This window comes from Calidris pugnax, unplaced genomic scaffold (genome assembly GCF_001431845.1).
Source record: "Calidris pugnax isolate Ruff unplaced genomic scaffold, ASM143184v1 scaffold24, whole genome shotgun sequence".
Taxonomy (NCBI): Eukaryota; Metazoa; Chordata; class Aves; order Charadriiformes; family Scolopacidae; genus Calidris; species Calidris pugnax.
The window spans coordinates 17,704,717-17,718,053 of NW_015090922.1; the positions used below are offsets into that span (position 1 = coordinate 17,704,717).

Below are 13,337 nucleotides of genomic sequence, written 5' to 3' on the forward strand. Positions count from 1 at the left end.
CCATCATTGTATTATACACAAAACCTCTCTGCCTCTGCATATAATTTGTATTGTTAAATATTATGATATATAATTACTGTATGTAAATCTGCATTGGTATTATTATGTAACTGTGTTAAAATTGAACCCTTAAACTAAAATGTGTATCTATAAATCCCCATCTAATTCACCTCAGAAAAAGACTAAACACAATCATTTTGGAGAGGTTAGGGTTTTTTTCATACTAACAGGGGAGTTCCTCCAGTCTCTTCATAAACCATCAGTTTATTGAAATTGAATAATCTGAAGTTCATACGGAAACAACTCCCATTCCGATATAGTTTTTTATATTTATTTATACACATATATATATAAAACAGAAGACTTTCTAGTTCTCTGAGAGTATAACCTTAATGTATGACGACTTCACTTTAGGTTCAAAATTCAAACATAACCTGATATAAAAAATAAAAATTCCTCTGGACAGTGAATTGGAAAAGGTGGCAACAAAACACAATAAGCCAAATTCAAGCCTACTGACTTCATTGATTGTATATGAGAATTTATACTACCGGACCCTGCAGTACAATCCTCGATTTATATAAAACATCATGACTACATGATAGTTCTGGACAAACAACTTGGGAACGAACAAATAGGATGCCAAGGCAAATTATTTCAAACCATCTTCTCATTGCAGCTTCTGCATCTATAACCACTGGCACTGCAGATAACATGCCCAAATAATAATTTTGGAATTTATACCGCTAATCAGGGTGGTAATTTGAGCACCTCTAATTTCCTCACCTTCCTAAGTATTACCAACAAGAAACATTTGATTGCATGTGTCAACAGTTGGATAAGACTTCCTAATCTGAAAAAGCAAATTTTGGGCATCTGTTCAAGACAGCAAACCTTCAGATAACTAAACTGTTAATCTCTAGAAATATTAGGACTGCTTTACAAACAAGCAATTAGAAGATGCAAGGCTGTATATTCTCCAGTCACATTTTATTAAATATTAACACCTTCATATTTTCTAAGGCCCAATGAGAAAAGAAGTACATTAGGATTTCACTCCAGGTGATTTTTCTTACAACTTGACAAATTCTAATCCTTTTTGGCATAATTATGTCCTTAGAGAGCAACACACACAAGATAATGTTCACAAACAAGGAAAAGAGTATTTTCATACCTTGAGAACACAAGGCTTCCATAAACCTTTTAAGAGTGGATATATTTAGTGATTAGCAGGTAGAAAGGCAGAGAAGACAGTCTGTAATTCATCCAGTAAATCTAGTTCCCAGCATGAGCTAGCCAACGGATTTAGTAGATTGCTCTTTTTTTTTTTTTCTTTTTTTTTCTTCTTTTTTTTTAAGATCTAAACAGAGGGAACACTTGCATTACTGTGTATTCTACTCCATGTACGTCTCCTCCTCAAGACCAAAAGAATTGCTCAGATACCAAACAAACATCAAAGGCCCTGTTGATATCTTTTAACAGTTATCAAAACCTGCGCTGTATATGGCTTGATGCATCTCTTTAATTTCCCACTTTCACTAAACACTGAAATCTATCCTACAGTTAAAGTCGCTCTAAGGGTGATTTGGACTAGAAAATCAAAATATTATACCAACTTATCCTACAAATTAAAAGTGTATATACATCAACACAAAAGCAACTGGTTTAAAAATTTCTGTGTTTTTTTTTTATTAAATATGCAGAAATTTTAGCTGGCAACTCACCACATCCTTTTTTCATATGGCTTTGACAACTATAATTAATTTCTTTTAAAAAACCCAACAATGTTTGAAGTCTTTGGAGTTACAGATTACTAACTGATCAAACAGTCTTATGGAAAAACTATAAAGACAAGTATAATTTACATTTTCTTTGCAAACACCACAACTACACTTAAAATGAGTTATATTTCAGGCATTATTCCAAGTCCTGTGTTAGTGTTTCTTTTTCAATGTTGCATGGGGAAAATGTATTATTATCTGGTTAGGTCTTAAATATTTTCAGACATCTAATATAAATTCTACATGGCACCTTTACAGTATTAAGCCTTTGTACTATAACAAGAAAACAAGAAAACAAAAAATTATGCAATGCTTAAGCCTGTACAACATGCATTAACAGAAGTTCTCTATTTTCGATTACTAGGTCTTTCACTGATTTTTAAGGAGTTGTTACATCAAGATAACATCGCAGAGTCAATCACATGATCACCTACGATTTTTTTTTTAGGTCTCTTCAAATTATCATGATTTAAAATCTATCTTCTTTTTAAACAAATTGTGTCTGACTGTCAGTTAGGTAAACCAGGGAGACAGGCAGAAATCTTGAAAGTATTAAAGTGACAGAGGAGATGATTTACTTTCCTGCACTGGCTGAGACATCAGCATGTGCACAGTGCTGTCTTCCAGTACTGCTTCAATATTCCATATATATTTCAGTAGGTTTAGACCACACATTCAGCATATTTTTTCCAATCTCTAAAGTTATTTGCTCAACTGTATGACAAGGGTTTATTTTGGTCTATAAAAGTAATCCTGGGACTGTACAACTAAAATAGCTTTTCACCGCAACAGGTGTTAGCTGATCATGAGCAGAGCTGGGCTTAAAACTCTCAGCCGCAGCCATTAGAAATATCTCTCAGTGTTAAAAAGTCAAGAGCAAGGCCAAAAAACAATCTGTGATCCGCATCAAGGGACTAGTTTAATTAGAATGGTATTTTTAAAATTCTCTTTGTCTAGTCTTGTCTGGTAGCCTGGTACTCAAGTTGTAACATTACATCATGGTAAATACAGAGCACCTTCTGTTGAATTTGACTGCTAAAACAAGAAGACACTATCTGATTTTTTTGCATTTTTATATACTTCAATGTGTTCGAATGAGATTCTTTAACATACATCATTTCAGTGTCTTGGATAACTGAATGCATTCAGAAAAAAATTTAATTCTGAGAGTTTTAAAGGGAAGTATAGGTACACACACACACACTGGACAGTTCCTTTTTTCCCCATCTGCAGCTATGAAGAGTTGTTACAAGTTTCCCTTTTTGGTTGTCCATACTTTATAAAGAAAAACGTATGCAAAGATGTTAAAAAACTCTCAGTTAAACAGTTAATTATTTAGACTATATTAGACTGATTCAGAAATGAATGCTAGACTCAATATAGCAGCAATTACATTGCAGTTACCTAAATGCAATTTAAAGATCTCAAGTACCTCATTTAAACTGACTCTCCGGAATTTATCACGTCTGGTATTTATCACATCTGAAGGTACATTAAATACAATATAAGAGTTACTCAGTAGCTGGCTTAATCAATTCAAAAGTTAGGAGGGAATACTGGAATAAATTTTCTTCTCACAAGACTTACAAAATACACCACTAGTGCATACCTGAAGGCTAGCATCATTTCATTTTAACTATTTTCCATAGTTTTTTTTTACCCCACTCAAATAACGTTCTCCAGCAAAGCGGTAGCTCATGATAACTTCCACTCAAAGGCATCCTAATAGTCCATCCTGCTTATCACTCTAATATATTATATTAGTGTAAATTAATATTTTTATATTAATATATTTAATATGTTATATTAATATAAATATATTTCCCCCCCATGGCACTCACTGGTTTTAAGCACTAACTCCTGCTATTTACCTTGCGAATAACAGCTTCTGGGTAATTCTTTATGCTAGGTCAGTTGGAAATTCTGCTGGGTTTTGTGCCATTTCTGTAGCACATAGGACTTCAAGGAATAAAAAAATCAGGCAGAAAAGCTTAGAAGTTACTCCCCCTGGGTCTTTTTACACAAGCAGTGATGACAGGAAGGTTCCCTAAAAAGACCATTTTGAACAAGCATCAAACTTAGCGGCTCCCTGAGAAAGCCTGTTACTCTCCATTGACTTTATGAAGGAAACTAGGTTCCTAGTTTATGCACATCGGTTAGATGCCCAACTGAGGTGCTTATTGCCAATGAATCCTTTAGACAGGTTCTCAACAGTTTTACTGTATCTTCCAGTCTAAAATCTCATTTGATTTTCTTGAGTTTGCCATGGGGCTGCAGACACCTCCGGAATGACTGTTTTATCTGGGTGGGGGAAAAGATACGCTCCAAACCAGACTTTATAGACCACAGATGTAAGGGAATATGAATGAGTAGTCCCCTTACTAAAGGGAACTGTCTCTTTAAAAACAACAAAACACCCCATTGTTTACAACTCTTCTTAATTTCCTCTAAAGTAAGACAATGAATCATATTTCTGTAGATTGCACTATAAAAGCCAACCAAAGAAAGCCAAGAATAATTTGCATTAAAAGGACTACACATTGTCTCTTTTTACTGAAGATATTGGAAAGGAATATTGGAAATAGAATCATAAGTGAATTTTTTTCAAAATAAATGCATTTGCTACTTTCAGAAGTTCAACTCTGCCAAAACATTGCAAAGACTGTAGTTTGTTTCTGCTCAAAGATAGTGTTATTATCCTCTTTAGAAATATCAAGACACTTCAGCATCTTTCTTCAGCTATCTCTTCCACCTACCCTTAAAAGAAAGTATTATTTGTTGAAAAAAAAAAACCAAAAACCCAACACAGCTGCTTCTCAGCAACAGAGTAACATTACTCCATAGTCACCAGAATCCTCTTCCTCTGTTCAGTCAATACTCAGACTCAGCTGACAATATGTTTAGAAGTCCTGATGGGGAAAAAGGATGACTTCCTAAAAGAAAACATCCTCAGGCTTCACAGCTTGTTTGTTCATCTTGTTTTCTCTAGCAAAGGCAACACAGGTAACATTCAGATAAAATGAGGCTGCCTTACCTCTGATCTTGGTTCTTGTAGGTATTATTAGTTAGAAGAACATCCAACTTCCCTTTCCATTCTCCATCACCATCTCATTTGAAACCTGAAGTTATCCCTAGGCCAGCTCTCCTCTGAATTTTATTTTATTTTTGAAGGACAGGGAGCCTTCATAGAAAAGAAACATAAAAAAGGTCTACATCTGCTGCTTTTACTAACAGATATAAAAATATTATTCTGTAAAAGGCTGCATCTTTTTCTCTCCTGCTTCCATGTACACTTCCTCACATGCAGAAAGAATACCGACCAAAACGACTCCCTCTCCCTGCACCTAAGTAAACTTTTCAGTAGTGTACAGAGAAATGGTTAAGCACTTGTTAGAACAATGCTCATGTCCAAAGCTCAGTCCCTATCTGTTTCTTCTTCTTCCTGCTATAGTCTTTACGTCTTCTGAATACACATCAAGAATTTCCTGAGCTTTCTCTTAAATTGGATGTTTCTATGGTTGTTCTTGGAAAATCTCCTGTCTCACTCCATAACTCTGCAACTCAGAAACACGCAAATATTGTCTGCGTTAAGAAAATGAAATCAAAGGGGGCCATTTGATGCAGACATAGGTATACTGGAATCTGATCTCTAGTCAGAAGTAGAAGAAACAAGCAGGCAATGATTGTCCTTCCAGCTAGCTCTGAATGTAGCTCTGCAGGTAAAACTGAAATGGCAGCTCAGTGTCCCCTGCAGTGTACACTTCACAGAGAAAAAGGTCAAAGAATACAAGCACTAGAGAAACATCCTCTTGCAAGGGAAGTCTCATATGATCCACCGAAAGGATGTGAAAGGAGTACAAAGATATACGCTTACTGAAGAACTTTCAGTGGAAACAAAAGACTCAAAGAAAGCTTTGTATGGATTTAAATAGAACAGAAACACAGAAAAGCAAGCTCACATTAGTTTGCATGGAACAAAAATAAAACAAAAGGTAGAGAAACACTTTCAGTGAGCCATAAACATGATTCTTTGATTCTGCATAACACAGTCTTTTATTTAACTTCCATGCATGCAGGTACGTAACTTTCAGAGACACCTATGGAGGGAACAAAAAATTCATAATTCAAAGTAATTTCAGACACATTGGAAAAATCAACTCAAAGCAGGTTCTGCTAGGAAAATCTTTTAATATTTTTTTCCCTTTCAGATTTTCTGCTTTCTAATAATAGTACAATGGTATTTTCTGAGTGTCAAATTATTTGTTCAGTTCTACTTAAGCATCCAAACTGCAGATCTCTCCTGGATGTCCAAAATTATTTTTTTTTTCCACATCAAGAGGCATCAATGGGCTGACATTTAGGAAGTTTCTAAGAGCTTAATGCTCTGCGATGATATTAAGTGGTATTCATATTGTATCCTCTTTTAAGTGTTAAAAAGAGAATAATTTTTCATGCTGTTGCTTAGACTGTTGTTTTGGGTTGTATTTTGGTTTGGGTTTTTTTTTTCATTTTGAGAGACTATTTAAGTTCAGAAGTAAGTTTTCCTTGGAAGGTCTCAACCAATTTTTTTTAGGAGAAGGAAGAAATGAGAGAAGAAAAGGAAATGTCATGAAGAAAGAAGATACTGTTTTATTTAAAGGAATCTGTTTTCAATGACTAGCGAAGGGTAAACCACATAAGATATGGCTCCTATTTTCACTTAGAATGGAGTCCAGCCATATTACTGACACTCGCTCCACTGCGCCAAACATATCACTTATTCTGTGCTATGCTGAAAACAACTTCAGCCAGATTTGACTGTAGTAGCATTGTCTTTCTCAGGTCTGTGGTTTGGACTTACTCCTGAAACAGCATAAGTACAGACTTCCACACCACATCACAGTACTGCATTTATTTCCTAAGGCCCAATCTCAACAGTAATAAATTAAGTTTTTGGATTCAAAAGACTAGATTTTAACTCTTTGGTACCAATGATAAGGATTTCCCTAGGTATTGAAAAACAGTGAATTTCTCATTTTAACTGCTCAGCCTCAAGAATTTCACCATCTATGCCAAGGTTCTGAACACATCACGTGTTCTTTTGATAACATCCTGAAAACCAGAAAAGCACATTAAAGGAATTGCTCTCTGCACAGGTAGTAAAACAGTGAATTTGTTATAAGAATGGGTAGAAAGCATATTTTAAAGACACATAGTTTCAGGACTACATACGGTACATACTGTCTGAGAGCTTGCTGTCTGATTAGCCTCAAGACAAACAAAGCAAATGATTGAAAAAAGGGTGAAAGATAGAAAATCAGTGCCAACGGAGAATCTTTTCTAACATGTTCCACTCATATTGGCCATGTGGGAAAAGCCACCAGGTCTTCCCTTGGAAACTACCACAGTAGGGTCTTAAATCTTCTGCTGTACCTGCTCCATCCTACCCTCAGCCTTGCCTCTCCTCTGACAAGGAGCATTTTTGGATCAGGGAGTATAGGTTAACATCCTCTGCTGATACATATTTATTCCTCAGGGTGACAGTTATGACTTTCCATCTTTCCAATTCTGGTACTGCTGCCTGTGGCTACAGGCAAGAACCATGATTTCACAATACTTTCCTTCAGTTGGCCAACTCTTTCTAAGCATATTTGTTTGGGTTTTTTTTTGGGGGGGGGGGGGTTTTTTGAGTTTGTTTTTTTGTTGTTGTTGTTGGTTTTGTTTGTTTGTTTTAAATAGTACTTCTTACTCAGCAAAATCAGCAAAATCAAGGTACGACTACATATTAAGGTTCCTGTCTCTTTTTTTCTGTTTCTTTGCTTGTTTGAACTGTTCAGGGAAAACTCAATATCTGCAGCAATTCCAGGCCACTGGAAAAATCCCTTAGGTCTGACATCTGCAAATCCTGCATCCTTATGCAACTGCTCCAGGGTGGTGGGTTGTCTGTTCTGCCTGCCTACTCGCATTTATGAGCTCACCACTATGTTTTTTCCATCACTATGTTTTTTCCATAGACTGCCATTAATGCTTCCTGTTTATGTGGTCTATCAACAGCCTCTGGGAGAATATTGCTTTATATACTGCTGCTATCTGATGCACTCTAACATAAACTTTTATCTTTACTTTTGCACTGATAACATTAGGACAAATGTTCACTTACAATAATTATCCTTGAAATACCTTATCTGAGTATCTTTTGCAGGAAGAGAACACAGGGTAGCAAGAATACTGTTTCTCAGACAGATCTGGAGCACAACCATAAAAATTATACAACACAGTGGAGCCTTAAAAGCTCCCTTCACATTCTCAGTAAAAGGTACAAAATTGTCTTCTTGAAAAGAACCAATTTAAATGTTTTCATCATTTCAAAACTTTAAGATTAGTCAATGGCACAACAAGAATGTTTAACAGTTGCATACAGTTTTTACATTATAAAAATAGCATTTGTGAACTCATCCTATTATGATGTTAACTAGTCAAAATCAGCTATCACATTTTTTTCTGTAACAGGAACAGCCAAAAAAATATCAGGAAGAATTACATGCCTAAACCAGTGATTTATAGTAAGGCTTCCACTGACTTTACTATTAAGCCATGTCAGTACAGAATTTATGTAAAACATCTTCACAACCTTCAGTGTGTAAGAACAGCTGTCTGTAGAAGAACTGAGCCACAGCAGAGGAAAATCCACATAATGCCAGACAGGACTCTAAAGGGAGTGTGTCATACCTGGTTTTCCCCCATTTTGAATGCCAGCATCCACCACAGGAATTCTGCCTACAAAAGTCTCTACTATTCAGCAGTCCACATATTGCAATACTTGGTGTGCACAAATACACGCAACATGATGAATGCAAGAGGCGTGCCTCAATTACTGTTTGGTGGCCTAAGTGGCTAGGGTCACAGTCTGGAGATGACAATCTCAGTGAGAGTTCTAGGATGGTCTCAGCAGTTTCCCAGGAAATAGCATATTAACAAGTCTGTGTGTCCATTAAAAAATACTTGATTTCTCATTTCTTCCAATTCCTGACTTCACCAGTAGAAGTATTCCACTTCTTTAATGAGCCACTGTTCCTATCCCATGCAATAAGATCAAGCCGCTGGCCTGGCTTTAAATCTTATGTGCAAAAGTTTAGTTTCCAGGAGCAAAACAAAGCTGTAGCCACCTTCCTTTGAGAGACTGAGGACACAATGGTCCTGAAAGACTAACTCCTTACGCAGCAACCAAAACCAAGAAAGAAAAGGCATAAAAATAGTCAGAACTATGTGACAAAGAAAGTAATTAGGGAAGACAAGAGCAAGAGTGAAAGTCAGATAAACAGGAGGTGAGAGCTGACAAAGGAGTGCTGAGGGGAATATGGCATAGATGAGTAAACAGAAAGGGAAGCTGACATAGGCACAAGTGACTAATACTGAAAAAAATGAGTGAGAGACTGCTGGGGAGCATGAAAGAAAATCCTGCCTTGGCGGGCAAAAGTAAGTAATGTTCCTAAATTTGACAGAGTTGTGCAGAGTGAAGCTATATTCTGAATATATTTATTAGAGACCCAAGGCAATATTTGGGATGTGCTTGGACTTGAAAGAACTTGAAATCATGAGCTGTAATGGATTAAGATTCAAACACAACAGTCTAGCACCTGTCCAGTTGTATTATGCACACAAACAACAGCAGTTATTGAGGTAACCGTGAAAATTGGATGAAGAATCATGGAACAGTCTGGGTTGGAAGGGACCTTTAAAGGTCACCTAGTCCAATCCCCTGCAATGAACAGGGACATCTTCAACTAGATCAGGTTGCTCAGGGCCCTGTCCACCCTGGCCTTGAATGATACGAGGTATGGGGCATCTACTACCTCTCTGGGCAGCCTGTTTCAGAGTTTCACCATCCTCTTCATAAAAATTTTCTTCCTTTTATCTAGTCTGAAGAAGCTACAAGACTTTTTCCCCAGACAAACAAAAAAGGCAATCTTTTTAGTTATGCACCTCCAAGCTTCACATTTTCCCAGCTCCGCTAGAGATTCAACATACACATAAATAAACGTTTGCCTAACAGATAAGGGAAAGCTACAGAATATACAGACAAAAAAATACACACACTGCAGTTCTTACACAACAAGATGTAGGATGAGAAATACGGCCTTAATCCAGCCACTAAATGATCGGCTTGCTTTCTGAATCTTACTACTAAGCTATTACACAGCTTCAAACCATGCAGACGTCCAAAACAAAATAAAAACAATTTTCTAAACATATTTCCTTCCTTTATTCTAGAACTGAAAGTTTTAGAATATTTGGATATATGTTCACCAACGTATCTAAACTAAAAAGCAAATAAAACATGCTCAGTTTCAGGCAATGATAAAGAACAAAACAGCTATGGTACTAATTTGGGGGAACGCAAATGCATATGTTCTTCCTCTTCGAGTGTTTTAATTTTAAAATCAAGCATCTCATGCAACATACAAAAATCTTTCACAGTCTATTTATAGAAATCTGTAAAAGTTCTTTTCTCCCTCATCTTTTGTTTAGACTAGATAGAATTCATCGTAGAATGTGTTGGCCAACATATTCTGACAAATGTACTAAAGAAAAATCTAGCTGACTCAAGACATGAAGTTTTTCAAGACAAAAAGCCCAAGCTCCAATTTAATTAATGCAAGACATGCTTAAGGATAATATAGGCAGTAAAATTTTCTCAAATACCTCAAAATACACCAACTAATATCTAGTATAATGATTTTTATTTCAGTTTAGAAAAGACCTCAAATCTCAGCTTCAAAGACAGAAAAACATTAAATAGTTTAAATATTTCTAAAACATTTTTGCAAATTGAAACAAATAGAACATGATGCTTTAAAGCATTTTATTGGCATTTATTTGAATAGTCTTCATAACTAACAGCTTTACTTGCCATGATTAACGCAGCCAATTCAAACATGTCAAGAGTATTTCTGCCATACTGCATTATCATATATGCAAACCATATAAATTATATGCAGAAAAAAAAAATATCTGAATTTTCTCACACTAATCATGAGACTCCCTTTACGATATACATCGCATAAACAATCCACTAAATGAGCTGGCATTATTTCTATTTCCTGATGCAATGAGCTAACCTTCATAAACAGAATATGAACCCTTCCTATTCACACAACTGGAAATTAGTTTTCTTAAGGGTCACAAACACCTCATGTACATTACCTTATAAAATTTTCTTGTATTTTTGATGTTTCAAATAATTATTAAAAATAACACTTTGCTTATCAGTACATAAGTTATCCCAGTAAAAACATATTTCTGGAAGACAAAAAAAAAGTTGAGTGATGGGGTCTGCTGGCAACAAGAAATGCTTTTTTCCCCCCCCTTTAGTCATAATGTACTGTTTAGTTAACGACCAGTACTAGAATTCAAGCATGCTGTAGATACAAGTAAAAGAAATGTGTATATAACCTCCATGCAGATGTATTTAAATGTTTCACAAATTAATTTAATCTTAACATCTTAATTTCTGATCAACAGCACTTGAAAATTCCACTTTACTGTTTAAACTCACTGCTTTTAATACAAGACAAGAAAGGAAATACTGTAGAAATACCAGAATCGGAGCTGCCTAACCTTTGTCCTTCTATAACCTAGATGGCACCATGCATTTCCACAACATACTGTAGCCAACTAACTACGTACACAAGGGCAGCACACGGCAAAAACATACCCAAGATCACGGCTGAACAGAATGGGCTTTACTCAAATGAGGCCAGCTAAGCATGTAAACCGATATTTTGCTGAATCCAAGTTACGAGTGTTTGCTCTGGAAAATTTTTCAAAAATAGGTAAAAAAATCCCAAATCTTTCCCTTTTACATATGCTTTCAATGTTTTATAGATTTAGAACTTGATTAACCATAATTTTCCCCACAAAAATCTTAAATTGATCATAAGTAAATCCTTAGAAGAATACCACCTTCCTCAAAAGAAATCCCTTCTGGTAGCTTGGCTACCCAAAACTTCAGGATTAAAAAGATCAAAGGAATAAGAAAACCTGAAATCATTGGAGACATTTCATTTTTTCATCCCTAGATTTGGGGGAATAGAAAAAGAAGTTCACGGAGAAGCAGGGTAAGATAGATTTATTTCTTCTTGAGTTCATCTTATATTTTTCCCAAAGCAGCTGAAACAGAAGAATAGCTAGAATTGACTGCAACTGCTTTTCTTTTTTAAAAACCCACCAACAAAACATTGTCATTTTAGTGATGATAAATGAATCAGAGTATCAGATTTGCACACTTCAGATACCTTGTGGGAGGAAGAAAACATACATAGTTCATGACTGCAATCAAGGACTATGGCTTTCTAACCAAACCTGTCCTAAATTGCGTAGTAAGTCAAAAAACTTTATTAATATTTCATCTTTCATATAGACCAGAAAAAGTGTTTTGCATGTTGATATATGTTCTACTTCCAGTCTAAAATACAAATATAATACAATCAAATTAAACTCAGTTGCTTAGAGACAGTAGCAAGTTGACCAGAAACAAGAACTGAATAACCTTCATTTTTTCAGATGCTATGGAACAAGCAAGATTACAGTAATATTTGAAATGTTGGGTTAGCAAAGAAAACAAATGAAGGGACAACACTCAAACCAGGCAGAGGAGATGAGGGCAAGACATTGGGACAGCTAAATAAACTTTAAGAATAATTCTCTCTCACATATGGTAAAACAAATGTAAGTTTACTTTGAAAAAAGGGATACTTCAATTTACCCCTTGTCTAGTTCATCTGCCCCTTCCCAGCAAAACAGGCAGATCAGTAGAATATAAATCACTTTAAAAAAATTTTCTGCTAGTACTGATAATATATGAATTGAACTGATCATCTGAATATTGTCAAAAAGGGAATATTAAGCACTACACAGAGTAGTGAAAATGTCTTATTTCCTGCAAATGATACCTCAGACAGCATTTTCTTGAATAAGGGGTTTAAATTAATCTTCTTGCTGCAATGAAATCTTTCTTGCTGAAGTAAATTATAATAGTTATAACTGGTGAAGGACACAAGAGGGGGAAGGGAAGCCTGCAACATGTCAACTGGCTGTCAGAGAGGTTGCTAGAAAAAATGAGTGAGCTGCTGATAGATAAAGAGGAAGGAGGAGGGGGAGAAGAAAGGCTGCTGTGGGAAAAATGTTACTAACTGTCATCGAATTTGCCTGCTTAACTTCTCAAACCTTTAGACAAGCAAATAACCTATTAATATTTAAACATGATTTTCATGTTCTCCTACCACTGCGGTTTCAGTGAGACCACTAAAATCTAATGCTTGAGTAATTCTGTACAGATTATACGATAGAGCAGATTATTCTAGAAAGGAAAGGCTCTCCCAAATTTCTTCCTGTTCAGAAAGGCACACAATAAATCAGGCATCATCTCCTGTAAGATATGATGCAAGCAGAGCTGTGGATCCCATGGACTCAGAGAAGAATGTAGACCACAGAGAAGAACAAAGTTGAAAGGGATAAAAGTGTCAATTATGTTGAAATCTGATATTTTGTAAAATAAAACAACTTCAAACAGACTGT

General features: G+C 35.7%; 1 protein-coding gene across 1 annotated transcript in view; it reads right to left on the minus strand.

Annotated features, from left to right (window-relative positions):
• The window catches only part of TTC27 (tetratricopeptide repeat domain 27), a 136,507-nt gene that overhangs the window by 61,074 nt on the left and 62,096 nt on the right, over positions 1–13,337 (minus strand). The window lies entirely within an intron of this gene.